Genomic DNA, 18,871 nt, shown 5'->3' on the forward strand with positions numbered 1-18,871 from the left:
CATATGGCATCTACCTTCAACAATTTTCAATATATGGCCAATTTTGTTTCTCTATGTTTTTCTCCCTGCCAAATTAAAGCAAAAAAAATTTAGACATCATATTTTAATTTATAAATACTTTATTCTATATCTCTAAAAGAAGGTAAGGGCATTTTCTTAAAAAAATATTACATTATCTCACATAAAAAACCTGACAAATCCTTTTCATTAAATATCCAGTGTCCAAATTTCCCCAATTTTGCATAGATGTCTCTTTACAGTAGGTTTGCTCAAAGCAGGATTTAACTGAGGTTCACACATTGCATTTGGTAGATAAGCCTCTTAAGTCTATTTTAATCTTGTAGCTCCCCCTCCCTCTCTTATTTCTTGTTATTTATTTTTTGAAGAAACCAGGTCATTTTATCTTAAAACACAAAATATTTTACTTATTTATTTTATTGTCTGTGTCATGTTATTAGAATGTAAACAATATGAAAGCAGAGATTTTAGTCTGTGAGATATCAGTAACTAGACCTGTACCTGACATATAAAAGGCATCCAAGAAATACTTACTGAATGAATATTTGGCATCCATACCAAAAGTTGACTGCCCACCTAATAGCAGAAACTAACTGCTAAACATAGCACTCCTTCCTGCTAAGCCTGAACTAGGAATCCCAGTTTTCTACACATAGCAGTCCAGGCAGCCACCACCAAGCAATTAGATTTGGGACCCAAGGTGAAATCTCTATGCTATCACTGCTTTAGCCCACTCCAAAAATGTGCTTCTATCTCCTAAACAGATTTCAATGTATCTTGTATATTGAAATTTAGCATGATAAATTACTGACTGTATTTCCTGTCAAATATGTTTAACATTTCTTAGCTTATTTTAGACAGTTTAGGGGGAAAAGTAAACTGTAGCCAAAAAAGAGAAAAAGAACTGCAGAAGATGGTGGGAAACTGGGGGTACTACATATTTTTAGAATTAGCAACATCCTAAGAGGTTCATTATAAAATAAAAATCAGCAACAAATTCTTTAAAAAGGAAATAAATTACATGTGATTGAATTAATTTTTTAAAAAACTAAATGAATGGTCAAGATTAACTGGAAGATGATGACAGATATCATGATTTTCTCATTTATAGACATCAGCAATACATTCTATTTTTCTGTAAATGGTAGAAGTTAAAAGTATTGTAGGGGTGATACAAGAGTACTATATAAAAACTCATTTCTCTGAGATGGAATTTATTATAGCAAAAAGAATCTAAAACATCTTGTACAACATTCTGAAAAAAATCATCAGTTCTTAGAATCATTATAATTCATTTCTCCTAAATTTCTAGATGAAGCTCTTTTTCTATAAGCTTATTTCCAAAGGTAGCTATGCCAAATTGAAAGGCTGTTTATGTTTTGATTACTTTTTTCCTATTAAAAAAGAGAGAAAATGAGAAATTCCCTGACACTGAAGAAATCTTGTATTTTCTCTTAATTACTTGTAAATTCATTAAGCAACAACAACAATTATTTAGGACCTACTGAGTATAATATGTTAAGCAGTTATTTTCAGTCTTTGAAGGAAAAAATAGAATGATCTATTCAAGATAATGTGAAAAAGAAAGCTAGTGGTAGAACTTGAAATCATATCCAGATTTTGCATTGACCAATATTTCTTGTCTTGCAGTTCCCACCTATTAGACTGGGAAAAACTTTATCTGGCAGAGGTCAAAAATTAAGAAAACATCAATAAACCCCCAACTACCACAAGTGTAAAAAACATCTTTAACAATCCAAATCCCTTGAAAGAATTATTTCTATTTACTTTTCCTGTGTAATATATTCAGAGGGAATCTGGAAAAGATGGCTAGAAATCTATAAACAGAAAGTGCTAAGTGGAATTCACTGTTTATAGACTTCAACTAGAATTGTGTGCTTTATACATAAATGCTGCCACGAATCTTTAATATTGTATTTTAAAAACATCTTTATCAGGTTTTCTTCCTTCTTTCTTTCCACTGGCTCTTAAATCTGCTTTATTTTCCTCAGTCAAAACACATAAATGTAACTTTAAGAATAACACATTTTTTCCCCAAAACTCCTAAAACCACCTCAGTGACATCATGTATTGATCATTATGAAATTTTAATATATACAGTTAAATCTATTCATATAATAAGTCAAAAAGGCTTATATGGATTATTTTAACAAATACTAGGACAGGTCTACAATGATGTACCATGGTTAAATTTACATGTATATAAGATAGTTTTCAATTCTAAGTGTTTTGGTTTAAAACCTTTAACATAGTTATAGAAGCTTCTGTCTAAAAACATTAGCTGTTCACAAAGTGTAACTACTATAGTCCTTATCACTTGACCTACTGGACAATCACAATAAGGCATATTCTGAAATGATAGAACTCTTAAAACACAACTGACATTATCGTTATGACAACCTGAAAGGAAGCTGAAACTAAGTTAAATGGAAACATCCTTAGGCTTCCCCTTGAAACGTCCCTCAGTAGCATTCAGCAGTATTAGACTCAGTTTCCCATCCTGTACTTTTCTGTCATTTCCTTAAGGGGTCTTAAAGAAATTAGGAAACTTGCAAAGCCAGACTTTGCCAGTCAACATTGATTTCTGCCTTCCGACTCCACTGACTGAGGGGACACAATGTTAGGAGCTTCCTGAAAGTACAAATGCCTCAGGTAAATGTGCCTTTGCAAATACTATAGAAAAAGTTCAACATAACCAACTGTAAGGATACTTAAATGCCAATTTTAAGGAAAGCATGAATCCTTCCCCCTCCCCAAATTCTGCCATTGAGGCAAATTTTCAGCTTATTTTTTTCAAGTCAATAAGTACTACTATTACATTACAGCATTTCTACCATGTTAATAAAAACCTAGGTGATAGTTTCCTCTATAAAAGTCATTAATTTATTACATGAAGCAAATATAACTACTTCTCTACATGCAACTCTCCACACACTTAACTGTTTTATTTTCCAACTGTTTGTTTTAAACTGAAGATTTCTATTAACATACTACAGAAAGGGAACAGGTTAGAGGTTTGGGGAAAAATAACAAACATCTCACTTTCATTTTTTGATGCAACTACCAGAATGTAAAATCTGGGGGGGGGGGGGGGAGCAACTACACAATACAAAATTAAAGAGAATTTAGGATAAGTGACAATATTCCCTGTTACTACAGCTCTGATGATTATACACCTTAGGAAAGAACTAGAAGTGATGCTTGATTTAAAATTTGGTACCAAATAAATGAAATGTACCAAAATAAATAAAATGGTCCTCAGAGTTTTTTTCTCCAGTAGAGGTTGTTTGTGTAAACAAAAAACATAATGAATTCATATGCTGTACTTGTACAATAAAGACAATGTTTGGGACATGTAAATCTGATCATTCTGAGGAAATATTTTCTACTAGGCACAAAGAAAATGTTATCATAAACTGAAACAGAACTGAAGAAACTAAACCTTCTCCAGAATTCAAAAATTTAAATGCATTCTACTTTGCAAACTAAATGATAAATTCATTTCTCCTCAAGTATAAGGGTAATACATATTCAGTGTAGAAAAAGACAATGCCATTTCTGAAACAAAAGATCACTTGCTATGAAAACAAATAACATTTCACAGAGCAAAGAACAAGTAAACAGCCTTTGAACTGAAACAAATACACTTAAAGCTTCAAATACACTTAAAGCTGGTTCTTAGCACAACCAGCACCTTATGGATAAAGTGCTCAATAATATTTGTTGATACATTATTTGATGACTAATAGACTGTTGGTGCTATTAAAACGAAGACACATTTCCTTGTGTGTAGTGATTAAAATCTGTTAAATGTACTTTAAAAAAAACCTCTGCCCTCTGTCCCTATCATTGCTCTCTTGCCTTCTAAGAGACCTGCACGTATAAAAATACAAGTAGATGGTGAGATGAGTTTATGATTTATAGTATTTTCCCCACTCGGAGTATTTTTCAGTAAGTCTTTTGGGGTTCTAAGATTCAAACACAATGTAACAAGAATTATTGTTCGAACTACGTAACAATCCCCCAGACTTCAGTTAACCTGTAAGTAAAATGAGCATCTTTAACTTTTCCACGGGGCACTGGAGAACGAGTTCTTACTCATAAATGCTTTCAGATCCAGGCGCGGCCGAAGATCAAGCATATCCATCAATTAGCGTTTCTGTACCTCAGTTTACCCACTTATGGAAAAGGGCGTATTAACTTGCTTCGTAGGGGCCCCAGAGATGAAATTAATTAGTGTTCTTAAAATGCTCTGGGAACCAAAGATGAAAGGAAATGTGAGAGACACGCAGAGGTGATGACAATAATCATAACAATAAAAAGAATGACTAACTTGGAAGTCTGCGTTATGTAAGGAGGGAGAAAGAAGTTATCAGATTCGTACAAACAAAAGAAAAACCCACCGCCCCCTTTGTTTCTCTCCCATTTCCCGCCCCCTCCCCGCCACCCGCAATGCTTCCCTGGCCAAGCGCGAGAGCGCGGCCCGCCGGGCGGCCGGGCGCGGGGCGCGGGGAGTGGGGCTCGGAGTTGGCCGCGCGCGCCCCGCTCCCAGGCGGCGGGGGAGGCCGCGCCGGGCCGGCTCCTCACAAAGGCGCTTCCTCCTGCGAGGGCGCGGGATGGAGGCGCCGCAAACTCCGCTCCCCGCCGCCTCCCGGCGCGGCGCGGGGGCGCGCAGGCGGGCGGGGAGAGCCGGCTGGCTGGCCGCCGGGGGAAGCCGCTGAGGAAGTTGCGCGCCCGCCTTCCCCGCACCCCTCGCCGCCCCGCCGCGATCCCTCCCGCGGCGCACCGCGGCCACACTCACCGGACAATTGCTGGTGGCCGGGATCCCAGCACAGCCCCCGAAGCCCGGAGAGAGAGGGTGAAGTGTGTGCGCGGGGAGCGCGAGCAGACAGCCCAGCGTGCTGCCGCCGCCTTCCTCGCCAGCCGGCCAAGCCCGGCGAGGGGAAGTTGGCCGCGGAGCCGAGCGCTGAGGAGCCGCGGACGGAGGGAGAGGCGCGGGGCCCGCTTTGTGGTTCGCTCCGGAGGGCTCGAGACAAATTCGAGCGCGCCGCACGGCTGGTGCTGTTGCTGCTGCTGCTGCTGCTGCTGCTGCTGCTGCTGCTGCTGCTGCTGCTGGAGGCGGCGGCGGCGCCCCCCGACGGTCCCTCCGCCTCACACCGCCTCTGGGTCACTGACACACACTCGGAGGCAGGGGAGGGGACTGGCAGGAGGGCGGGGCCTGAGGGAGGGGACGGGGAAGGGCCACAGAGCGAGGCGGTGCCGCGGTACGAGAGGGCTCTTGGGAATTGTAGTTCTCCAACTGAAGAAAAAAGGGATACATTGTTGTGGAGAACCTGGCCACGCCGCTCGCTCTGCACTGCGCATGCTCGCATGGAGGTTCGTGACCCCCCCACCCCCCACTGTTACCATGGTCACCGACACACTAAGCGAGCGTGTTCAGTGCTGCTGTTGCGGGAACAAGGGCGGTCTTGTGTAATGTTGCTGCCGGGATCGGCCCTCGGCCTGTCCTTCCTGCTTCACTCCACCCCCAACTCCTAACCTCACCACTCGCAAATGCCCAGTGAAATCTGACTTCCTCCCACTCTTTCAGCCTTCCCATCTTCCCAAAATCCTAAATTACAAATACCCCTTTCCCTCGCTTCCCTTAAGTGAGTCCTCTCTGTCTAAATTCAAATATCTTTACCTAAGACTTACTGAGATGTAGTTGCTTCTAGTAATTTAACAATTAGGTTATAAAACTGTTAGGAGCATCACCACTATCAAAATCCCATAATTAATTTCTTTGCTCAAGTAGTCACATCTAACTTTAAGACTGCAAAAGTAAAGTTCGGGATCCCTATATTTTATGGGATCAGTGTAAAATAATCCAAATCTGTTCATTTTAAGGCCTATAATTTTTAAGACATACACATTTCATAAAGTACCTATGAGTTCAAAAGATAAGTGGAAAGTGGAAAATTGTTCACCATATATATTGGTCAACTTTCGTTGGACAATAAGAGAAATATGAACCAAGGTCTGAGTATGTTGTTGGGCTAGTCAGCTAAGTCTACACCCATACTGGGCAACCAAGTGGTGGTAAGGAGGGTAAGGAAAAGCAAGACACATTACTGGCTCTCCAGAGGACTAAAGGCAACCTGTCCCAAGCTCTTTTGTTTTTCTTCTCTGCCTACCTAGAACCCCACACCCTGGAAGAAAAAGGTTAATGCTTCGGAATCAGACATACATTTAGAACAGGGAAAGTCAGGGTTTTCAAATACAGTCTCAAGATCAGAAATCCTTAAGTCTGCAGACCACATAATGATACACTCATTCAAAAAATACTGAGTGTCTGCTATGTGCCAGGCACTGCATTAGGCCCCAGAAATAGAGATATAAGCATGTAAAAGAAACATACCTTGTTTTCAAAGTGCTTACTGTGCAAAGGAGATAGGTAAATAGACTTAGTGTGATAATATTATATTCAGAAAGTACACAGCTACCTCAGACTCAGCAAGGTCAGGAAATGCGTCAAAGATCACTTGAACTGGAGATGACTAGGAGTTAGTGCGTTTGTATATTTTGGTGGGGAAGGGAGGAAGAGAAGTGGGTGAGAACACTGGGGTGGGGTTGGGGAGAACAGCAAGTACAAAGACCTAGAGACATGAGACCAAAGGGTATTTTGGTTCAACCAATAGTTCAGCATTGCTAGTGGTAGAATGGCATTGAGGGGAGTGGCAAGAGTAGACACAGAAAAGGTAAGGGAGACAGCTCAAATTGTGAAAAATGTTGTACAATATGCTAAGGAGCATGGACATTTTTTCTGGAAGCAATGGAAAGTCACACCAGGATTGTAAACAGATGAAATTTTGATAAGATGTGTTTTTTTTTGTTTTTTTTGTTTTTTTTTTTGAGACAGAGTCTCACTTTGTTGCTCAGGCTAGAGTGAGTGCTGTGGCGTCAGCCTAGCTCACAGCAACCTCAAACTCCTGGGCTTGAGTGATCCTTCTGCCTCAGCCTCCCGAGTAGCTGGGACTACAGGCATGTGCCACCATGCCCGGCTAATTTTTTATATATATATCAGTTGGCCAATTAATTTCTTTCTATTTATAGTAGAGACGGGGTCTTGCTCTTGCTCAGGCTGGTTTTGAACTCCTGACCTTGAGCAATCCACCCGCCTCGGCCTCCCAAGAGCTAGGATTACAGGCGTGAGCCACAGCGCCCGGCCTGATAAGATGTGCATTTTAGAAAGATCACTCTATGGAGTGCAGAAGGTATGGGGCCTATTACAGTATTACTAAAGAAAAAAAAAAAGATGAGAGACTGAACTAAGTCACTGACAGTAGCAGGAAATAAAACTGATGGTAATCAGATAATAGTTAGAGGATAGAATTAATAGAACCTAGTGCCTATGATTAATTGCCTATGTCTGGGTGTGAGGGTGAAGGGAAGTTATGAATTATGATGCTTTGGGTTACAAGCAGCAGAAAACCTACCTCTAACTGGCTTAACCAATAAAAGAGATTTATTGATCCACCTAGCTAGGAAGTTCCGGAAAAAGGCAAGCTACAGGGATGATTGATTCAATAACTCAGTGATGTCATTAAAGACATGTTTCTTTTCCCCTTGTTTTCATTGCTCTTTCTTCCTTAGTATTAGCCTTATGATCAAATGACAGTTGCCAACAACTGTGACTATAAGTTTCACCATCTAGGTCAAGAAGAGATAAGAAGAATCACTTTTGAAAGCTATTTTGTAAAGAGAAAACTCCTTTTCCAGAAGCCTCAATAATTGAGTCATATGTCCATAAATACAGTAAAAATGGTGGCCAGGAGATGGCATAAGGATAATTATCTTAGGATGAAGACATATACCTGCCACTAGAGCCACAAGAGTCAGCTTCCCCCAAAGCTGTAATGAGGAAGTGTGGATCCCAATGAAAATTGAGTTGATTACCCAGCAAAAGAAGAGTGGAGGCTGAGAAGGAAACCACAATATCCACCACAAGGAAGAAGCCAAGGATGTCTCCCAGGTTTCTGGCTTGTGTGATTATGAGCTAGTGATGCCATTCACTGAGTTAGGGAATATAGGAGATTGAACAACTTTTGAAGGAGACTTTGATTACTTCACTTTGGTTATGTTGAGTTTGAGATGACTTTGGGATATCTAGGTGGAGAAGTGGGCAGTTATATATATGACTCTTGGGCTCTCGAGAGAGATCAGGGCAGCAGAAGATATAATTTGGAATATGCCATCATATAGATGGTTGTTGAAAGTACAGGAATGGATGACATCACCCAGGGAGAGTATGCACAGCAGAAAAGGATTAGTCAATAATAGCACCTTGGAGAACACCAGCACTCAAGGAACAGGTAGGAAGATCATGAAAATGCCTGGGAAGTAGCAAGAGAACTAGAACACACAAGCAGGAAAATGTAATCTATAAGCAGGAGAAAAGTCAGTCAACATAAAGCCACAAATGACAGAGATGATAGAATTAATAGTCAGCAACACTAAAACAATTAAGATAAATATACTCCATATGCTTAAAAAGAGACATTAAAGATATAAAAAATGGAATTTCTAGAAATTAAAATTACACCTTCTGAAATAAAAATTTCACTAGATGAGATTAACACTCAAAGGAAGATTAGACACTGAGAAAATTAGATACTCAGAAGAAACAATTGGTACACTAGAAGACATAACAGTAGAATTTAGCCAAAATAAAGCACACAAAGAAAAAAAGTCTCCTAAACTCCCCCAAATCAGAGCCTAAGTGATCTGTAGGACAATACAAAGTGTTCTAGTATTTGTGTAATTGAAGTTCTAGATGAAAGAAGGGTCAGAGGGGTGACAGAAAAATTATTTGAAGTAATACAGCTGAAAATATTTTCATATTTGATGAAAATTATAACCCACAGATGCAAGAAGCTCAATGAGGCTGAGCAGGGTAGATGCACACACTCAAAAAAACCACTGCAGGAGATACTATCATCAAATTGTTGAAAACCAAAGATAAGAAGAAAATATTAAAAGCAGCCAGAGGAAAAAGGCAATCATACATAGAGTAACAACCACAAAAATTCAGTAGACTTCTAATCAGAAACTCTGTATGTCAGAAGACTATGAAAATTCATTTTTAAAGTGCTGAAAGAAAACCTGTCACACAGAATCCTATATGTAGAGAAAATATCTTTAAATAATGAAGTCTAAAGAAAACACAAGCTGAAAGAATGTCACCAACAGAACTGCACTATAAAAAATGTTAAAGCAACTTCTTAGCATAAAAAAACAATATCACATGGAAACTTGGATTTGTATTAAAGAATGAAGAGTGCCAGAAATGCTAAACATATGAGTAAATATAAAGGACTTTCCCCCCTCATTTAAAAATATTTCCAAAAAAGATAAATGACTTTAAAGCAAAAATAACAACACTGTATTATGAGGTTCATAATCAAAGATTTCTGGCAGTATTTAAATATACGGGACAAAATTCTAGTTGAAGTCTATAAACATATAAAATATTTGACAACAATAGCTCAATGGATGGAAGGGAGAAATGGAAATATGTAGAAAGATTTTATATTATACATGAAGTGTTACACTATTATCTGCATTATTTTAAAACCTTTGTATTATGTTATAGAAACTTTCAAAATATACATAGGCTAATGAACTCCATGTACCTACCTTTAATAGTTTCAACTCTTGGCCAATCTTGTTTTATCTCTATCACACACACTGGTTTAGTTCAAAACAAATCCCAGATACCACATAATTTCTTTTATATTTCCATATGTGACTCTTAAAAAGAGGGAGCATCGTTTTTTTTAAACATAAGCACAATAACACCATCACACCCCAAAATAAAAACCGAAATATTTTCTTAATATCCTCAAATATCTAGTTACTTTGAATTGAGGTCCAAATTAGGAATATGCATGCCATTGGTTGATGTATCTCTTACATCTCTCTCTTTTAAAAAAATGATTAGTATTTTGGAAAATTTCAAACATATACAAAGTAAGAAGAATTATATAATATACCATAGTCTATACCTAGCTTCAACAATAATCAACACTGTCACTCTTTTATCATCTGTATCTTCATCCACTCCCCAACTCAAGTATTATTTTTTAAGTTTATGAGGTAATGTGTGCAGACATTGAAATATGTAAATAAATTTTAGCTGTACAATTTTGACAAATGGATATGCCAATGTAACCCACACCCCTATCATGACACAGGACATTTCATCTCCTCAGAAGGTTACCTTGTTCCTATTACCCTTTCAGAGGCAGCCAGTGTTTTTAAAAATTTTAGATTAGTGTCTGTTCTACAACTTATCCTCTTTTATGTCCAGCTGCTTCTCAGTATAATGTCTGTGAGATTCATTCTTTTCCAAATTCTAACATTATTCAACTGGAGGATTAGACTGGGCTAGAGGTTACAGACTATTATTAGGTGATACTTAATAAAATCAGAACATGTCAAATTACTTTGAAGGCAGATCCTCGTGTAAAGCTTTGAAGGTAACAAAGGGCCAGGTTAGTGATTGTGTGTAATGTTAAATTTAGAATCAGATCTAAGATTTGGGAATGGTCTTTAGCTGGCAGTCATTGTTGCATCTCACCTTTCCCCTAGGAAAAATGTCTGATATGTTGCAATCACTGAGCAAATGCCAAATGCCTTCTGGGATGTTCTGATCCTGCCAAAAATACCCCCACCCCCAAGCTCTTATCCACTCTGTGGGAAAGCTTTTGAATTTCCAGTTTCTAGCATGCCACACCTAAATCCTGGCCAACCAACCCTAACAAGTATGTGATTCAAGTGGTCCCTTAGATTGCTTGGGTAACCAAAAATGTCCAGGGAACAGAAAAGAATTAGAGCAGGGGTGATAATCCCTGTTCAAAGCTCTATGTGTAACTCTTGGCATAGAGTGGAGAAATTGACATTGGAATTGGACTGATGTCAGGATCAATAGTCATTATGTCTTGATAAATAAGCATAAAAAGGAACACAGTAAAAACCTTGTTCTAGAAGTGTATAACAGTGAGATTGATACAAAATAAGAAAATAAGCCCTTTCATAACTTGAGGTTCAGTTAAAACTTTTGTTTATTCAATTTCTAGATTTAATTATTCAATTGGAACCATGAATATACACCACTTATGAGATTATTTTGCTATCTTAAACATTTGTTGTATTCACTACTCAGTAATAGCTAGCTATCCTCATTTTTTACTCTCCATTTCCAAATTCCAACAGATTTTTCAACTGGAGGATTAGGCTGAGCTAGTGGTTGAAAATGAACAGGTGATACTTAAACACAAAGAAGTGGAATATCTTATGTAAATATTTGACAGTTTTATTTGATTATGAAATGAGTTAGGTGTTAAGATTTATAAAAATAGCTGCTGTGGATTTTTACTGATAACATGGTGAATTGTAGACTTGGTTATGGATATGGTTGGCCACACATGAATAAAAGGCAGACATTTGTGCGTGAAAACACAGGCAAACTGGTTGGCTTAGAAGAAAACTGCAAATCTATCTTTCTAATTGGAACAGAGAAATGGAGTCAAGTCACATAGTAAGAAAAAAGAAAAAGAAAAAGATTATCTCACAATTGTATATGATAAAAATCCCAATTACCTTGAAATCAGTTATCCAGTAATCAAAATAGCACTCACTAACCCAAAAGTAAAAGTAAAACCTTTGAGCTGCTTTAAAAAAAAGAGAAAAATGGAAAAAAAGAAGAAAGGAAAAGATTTTAAAAGTTATATACTAAGGCTCTCAAACTTTATTATTAATAATAATAACTTTCTTATATTTTAAACTCATTTAAATAAATCTGATTATTTCATTCCTCAGGCCACAGAAGATTAGAACCAATAAAAAATTTTTTCCAGCCATCATAGATCCTACTGTCTATTTTTGTTAACTATGTATGAGGGATAATTACATAAATCACTTATTTAATCCTCTGAGGTAAGTATTAGGATTCCCTCATTTCACAAATGAGGAAACTGAGGTGGACAGAGGTTGATTGATTCGTCCAAGACCACACAGTAGAAAGTGGTAGTCAGGATTTGAACACAAGTGTTTTACCACAGCCCACACTTTCAGGTTTTACACTTGATCTTAGTCAAAAGGCAGAGAAGTGATGCACTTTCAGGTTTTAGTAGCAAACACCAGGGGCTGTGGATACAGTGATGAATGGGTCAGGGGAGGTTCTTGTTTTCACAGTCTAGAAGCCCCGGGGAACAGTAAGAAGCATAAACTGGCAGGAGAAAGAACTGGCAGAACAACAGGGAAAGGAGCTGAAGGTTGGAGCTCACTAGACCCTGTACAGTTATTGTTTCATTTACTCTTTCCAACCATTCTGCAAGTTACCATTGTCACTTTTTACAGGAAGAAACTGAGGCTTTAAAAAGTTCAACCAATTTCCCCAAATTGCACTAAATTAGTAAATAGTGGACCTGGGGTTTGAATCCAGGTCTGTTTGACACCAAAGCTTGATTTTTCTCCCCTAACCCTCACTACTCTAGCAAAAGACTGCAAACACAGAAGAGCTCTTAGTGTGGGCCATCTGTATAGCAGTGAGCACACTAGTCCTTAAGGGTTTTGTTGAATGCATCAATGGTTGAGTGTAAAAGTGGCATAATAATGAATGTGTAAAATTAAGACCCAGTTACATTACATGGATTATTCTCTGTTTAAGAAAACAAGATAATGTATAGCATATTTTATAAAATATGATATGGTCAAAATAAAACTATTAATAATTTGTGGATTTAAAAGGATGAGCTTCAAGTACCTAGAAATGCTCCTATGTGGAGTACCGCTTTTCTAATGATGCCAGATAAACAAAGTTTTCTATATCTGAAAATAATACAAATAGACAAAAAAGGGTTAACACTATTTTGTGTCACAGCGGCCCAGCAAAAATAGTCTCAACCCTTTAATACCAACTTAGATTATGTGTTAATAATGAATCATACAGTATTTTTTAAAGTATTTCTACCAATTATAAGCAATTACAATTTATCAGGAATTCCAACTATTAGAAAGGCAAAATGATTGGATTTTCTCCCATACTATACTTTTATGAGAAAGAAAGGACACAGATGTTCTTGAAAAATACCTATGAACTTAAAATTCAGGTATTCAGCCAAGTAAACAATGTTATTTAAAAGAACAATACACAGAATGGGAGAAAATATTTGCATGCTATACATGATAAAGGGCTGATAACTAGAATCCATGTGGAGCTCAAGGAAATCAGCAAGAAAAAAATCAAACAACCCCACTAACAAGTGGGCAAAAGACCTGAACAGAAACTTTACAAAAAAAGATAGATTAATTACCAATAAACATTAAAAAATGCTCAACATCTCTAATCATCAGGGAAATGCAAATCAAAATCACAATGAGATATCACTTAACTCCAGTGAGAATAGCTTTTATCAAAAAGACCCAAAACAACAAATGTTGGCATGGATGTAGAGAGATAGGAATGCTCATACGCTGCTGGTGGGACTGTAAACTAGTAGCACAACTGCTATGGCAAGTAGTACAGAGATACCTCAAACAACTGAAAGTAGAACTATCATTTTATCTAGCAATCCCACTACTGGGTATTTACCCAAAGGAAAAAAAGACATTCTATAAAAAAGACATCTGCACTCAAATGTTTATAGCAGCACAATTCACAATTGCAAAGATGTGGAAATAACCCAAGTGCCCATCAGTACATGTGTGGATTAATAAAATGTGGTATATGTATACCATGGAGTACTACTCAGCTATAAAAAAATGATGAACAAAGATGATGAACTAACTTTTTGAAAGATAGAAATAAAATATTTAACTTTCAAATTGCACTGAATGTAGTTTAATGTTTTTGTCTTTATACTTCAGAAGTCAGATTATGAATCATGATTATCACTATGAAACCATTCTTCTAAGTGAAGTATCTCAAGAATGGAAAAACAAACACCACATGTACTCACCATTAAATTGATACTAATTGATCAACACTTATGTGCATATATGGAAGTAACATTCATGGGTGTCAGGCAGATGGGAGGGGGGAGGAAGGGATGGGTAAATTCACACCTAACAGGTGTAGTGTGCACTGTCTAAAGGATGGGCATGCTTTTAGCTCTACTCGGTTGGTGCAAAGGCAATTTATGTAACCAAAGTGTCTGTGCCCCCGTAATATTCTGGAAAAAAATGTGTATGCTATGTCAAACACATGTTCAACTCCATTTCCTATGCTTTCTCCATATATAGTGCTTTATTGATGGCTGGTTTCATAGTGATAATCATGATTCATAATCTGACTTCTGAAGTATAAAAAGACAAAAACATTAAACTACATTCAATGCAATTTGAAAGTTAAATATTTTATTTCTATCTTTCAAAAAGTTATTTAACTATTGCTTATCTGGTAGCTTTCAGATAACTCAAAAATTCATTAGAAAATGTCATTCTCCAGTGTATTCATGGACACTTTTGAAAAAAATTTATGGAAAGTATTCCTAGAAATATAATAAAATTATGTTTTCATATATTTTATGTTACTTTTATTGACTTACATGTTCTTTTAAAGTCCCACGTCCTGCTTATAAGTTTGATGTATTTTTAATGGTAAATTTTAATAATTTAAAAATAGATGATAAAATTTTTTAACTGGTTAATGATCATAGACAACATTCAAACAAACAAAAAAAATACCATTTGATACTGAAAAGTTTTGACATTTTAATTGTGTTGCAAGAAAACTTCATGTAGGAAATAGCTACTTTAGACCTATATGTATGTGCAATGGAAAGTTATATGTTATGTCAATGACAAAAACATAATTAGGTATATGGTTTAGTTTTGGCCAAGCCCATTTGCTAATTGTGGGGATTTTTTTGTTTAATCAAAGAAAAGAATGTAGTTTGAAGTACAAGAGACACCGAGCATGGTGGCTCACGCCTGCCTGTAATCCTAGCACTCTGGGAGGCCGAGGCGGGAGGATTGCTTGAGGTCAGGAGTTTGAAACCAGCCTGAGCGAGACCCCATCTCCACTAAAATAGAAAAAAATTAATTGATCAACTAAAAATATATAGAAAAAAATTAGCTGGGCATGGTGGCACATGCCTGTAGTCGCAGCTACTCAGGAGGCTGAGGCAGTAGGATTGCTTGAGCCCAGGAGATTGAGGTTGCTGTGAGCTCGGCTGATGCCACAGCACTCACTCTAGGCTGGGCAACAAAGTGAGACTCTGTCTCAAAAAAAAAAAAAAAGTACAAGAGAAAGATCGCTTGAGATCAGGAGTTTGAGACCAGCCTGGGAAACATAGTGAGACTTCATCTCCATAAAAAATTTTTAAAATTAGCCAAGTGTGGTGGCATGTGCCTGTAGTCCTAGCTACTTGGGAGGCTGAGCTGCGTCGATCGCTTGAGCCCAGGAGTCCTAGACTGTAGTGAGCTATGATTGTGCCCTTGTACTCCAGCCTGGGCCACAGAGTGAGACCTGTTCAGGGAAAAACAAACAAAAAACAAAAACGGAAAGAAAGAAAGGAAAAAGTACAAGAGAAAGGAAAACATTATTTTCTTCCTAGGCATTTATATAGCAGATGGAGTATATATAGCTACAACTACTTTTTCTAGATTTCTCAAGACAGATTAAATTTTAATGTTCCATTTTGAAACCATGTTAAACCATTCGCTTTTACTTTTGTTTCAAAATGTTTGGACATCATAGAGGGTAACGGTCTGAAATTTTTAGGAAAATCTTACTTTTACATAGATGACAAATGTAATATTGGAGTTTCCAAAGATGGGTTCCATGGTCATTAAAAACTTAAAGCATTTATGAGTCTCTGACTCGAGGGGAGAGGGGGGACATGGGCAATATACATAGCCTTAACACTTGTACCGCCATAATACGCTAAAATAAAAAACAAACAAACAAACAAAAAAAGACTTAAAGCATTTAATGGATGAAGAGAAGTTGTTTTTGAACAGGCTTTCTGACTGGCTTCAGAAATTTTATGAAATGAGAAGTCTGGCTTATAACACCATAGAGAAATCTACTTATGAAGCTTTATTGTGCTAGAACTACTCTAAAAGTTCTTTCTTTACAACTTGGATCTTCATATAGCATATATATATACTGATTAATATATAAGTAGAAAAAGTCTATCATCTATTACTAGGACAGCATTTCAACTATGTAAGAGAATATATTTCTCCTTTTATAATATTTACTATATTTTCCAAGAAATTGTTTAAATATTGAATCAATATGACAGGCCTTGTCAAAACAACAATCATATAATTGGCCTACAATGGTACTTTGCACACCTAAAGGAAACTCAGATGTTAGACTCATTAAAAGAATATAATGTCCTGTTTTCTTTAAAGAAAGGAAGCATTTTAGCATTAACAGTGTAGCAAAAGGACATACCTATTTCTTGCTTATTGAAGAAAATGTTGAAAGGGGACCTTATCTCCAATTGCTTGACATCTTCTCACAAAAGATCAATCTTTTAATTTCCTTTCCTTGTTCTCCTTCAACTTTCAATTGGTACACATGTTCCAGACCTCAAGGGACAATGCTGTCTTTCATTTTTAATGTGGCCTATCCTTAATGTCCTGATGTGTTTACTTTTCTTCCTTCATTTTCATCCCTATCTAACATGTTCTCTACTGGTTGCCAGAATGATCTTTCTACAAAGTGAATACAATTATGTCACTCTCTGAATACAATTTTTGAATGTCATATTGCCTTCAGAAAAGAGTCCAAACTCCTCAGCATAGTGTGCCATGTTCTGGACTCTATTCACCTCTTCAACCTCAGCACTTGCTGCTTTCCTTTGTGCATTATTCATTCCTCCGTGTGTGATAAACCTCCTTGAACATACTGTCTTCAGGCTCACCATGTTTTTGTGCCATTCTTCTAGATAACACCTGCTGGTCCTTTAGCTCCAGGGCCATCTTACCTGGGAAATCTTCCTTGAAGGTGAGTGTGGTGGATGCTATGGTGTGCTGCTTGGGTCAGGACTAAAGTACTCATTCTCCTAATTGTTGAAAATGTTGGTAACTGATACATCTCAGCTACACTTCATTCTGGAGATTGACTTTGCTTGAAGAGAACTTAAGGTCATACTTGCTTAAGGTCACGATTTCCTCCCTATAGGCAGCCTGTAAACAATGACTAGTTAATACGGAAGTATGAAAACCTGGTCCCATTGCTTCAGTTGGGACAACTCTGCAGGCCATCCTGGCTACATAATTCTCCATGGAAAGGCTGAGGACTTTATTGCAACTGTATCACAGCCCGGCTTCTCCTTGTGCCCAATTCAGCTTTTGTCATTTCATCCCATAGGTGCTGATTCTGAAAGCAAGCCTCTTGCACACAAATTTCCCTCTGAGTCTGTTTCCCAGGGAACTGAATAGCAACATTGGGTTAGGACCCTCAATATCACTTGCTTATTCTACTATCACAGCTCTTATCCTACTATATCATAATTTTGTGTTTACTCATGGTTCTGTGCCTAAATGCAGTGAGCAAACTTGAGAACAGGGATTTCAATTTTGTCTCTTTATCCTATTTCCTTTTATCCTGACTCATTAAATCTTTTTGAATAAGTGAATGCATCAATGAATGCATGAGAGATTGCCATCTTCAAAAGCCTTAAGGACTTTCCTAAAATCAATTTAGTCCTTCCTAAGCCTATTTCTTTTTGGAATAGTCCCAGAAAATCTAGATTGTCTCTCCTAGGATGTATTTTAGGTCTGCTGATTTTTATGCTTCATGAAATTATGAGAAGCATGGATATAGAGGTCTGGATTGAGAAGCCTGGGTTGAGTTTTCATAGCACCAGGTACTGGTTGTGTGATTTTGGGCAAATCATATAACCTCTTCATGTCTCAGTTTAATCAACTGGAAAATAGTACTATCTAGCACATAGATACTGTTTGGTGGTAAATAAATGAAATAATGTCTGTGTAAAGTGATGGCACATAGTAGATACTCAGTAAATTTTAGCTTCCCTCCCTCCTTTTTTTTCTTTTTAGATTGAATTTACCTTTTTATGATAAATTTCAAAGAAGCAAATTATAGTAGTTTGGTCCTACTGAGATGGTCTTATTAGCTCTCCTTATCTTTTTTCTCCTCACATGGTAGAAATCTATCATTCTCCACTACTATTCTTATTTTAGAAGGAAAAAAAGGGTAGCTGAAAGCATCTACTCAACAATGCAAGTCCTTGCTTGCTACAAGTTTTATTTATCATGAGACATCAAATTTGCTGGTGGCAAGAGGTGTGGCTAGGTGTGTCTGAGAGTGAATCAAAGGTGAGTAAATGACATGAATGTAACACTACCTGATGGGTTTCAGTGACACGTAAGAGGCATCACAGAAGGCCCCAGTGAAAGGTTAAAGGGATGTTAGCAAAGTATCCCACATTTGGGTACCTGATTCACTCATATTTCCAGTTTTCTTCTTCTCAGCACTTGGAAAATCAACATTTCTCAACTCCCTTGCAATTGGGTGGATCATGTGATAAGCTCTGGCCAATTGGCTGGGAGCAGAAATACTATATCACATGTAGGAAGAAGTATTTAAGAGCCAGTGATCAGTTCTCAGTTGGAAACAGTCTGCAGTATTGAAGGGCATATGCCCTGGACAGTCTCCCAGACCTGGAGCAGATTCTACAAAAATGAAATGTCCTCTTGTTGTGTTAAACTCTGAAATATTCATGTTACTTATCACCACTGTGAAACTTAGCCATTCCTAACTGATTCACTTGGGCTCAGGAGAGCTCATGATAACCTGAATAAATAACAC

General features: G+C 37.5%; 1 protein-coding gene across 1 annotated transcript in view; it reads right to left on the reverse strand.

The window, feature by feature from the left end:
• The window catches only part of PELI1 (pellino E3 ubiquitin protein ligase 1), a 57,163-nt gene extending 51,917 nt beyond the window's left edge, over positions 1-5,246 (reverse strand). Inside the window, exon 1 of the mRNA XM_012764916.3 lies at positions 4,841-5,246. The gene's annotated coding sequence lies outside the window, so the exon portion shown is untranslated. The remainder of the gene's footprint in view (positions 1-4,840) is intronic.
• Positions 5,247-18,871: the final 13,625 nt, after the last annotated feature.

Source organism: Microcebus murinus, chromosome 3 (assembly GCF_040939455.1).
Source record: "Microcebus murinus isolate Inina chromosome 3, M.murinus_Inina_mat1.0, whole genome shotgun sequence".
Classification (NCBI taxonomy): domain Eukaryota; kingdom Metazoa; phylum Chordata; class Mammalia; order Primates; family Cheirogaleidae; genus Microcebus; species Microcebus murinus.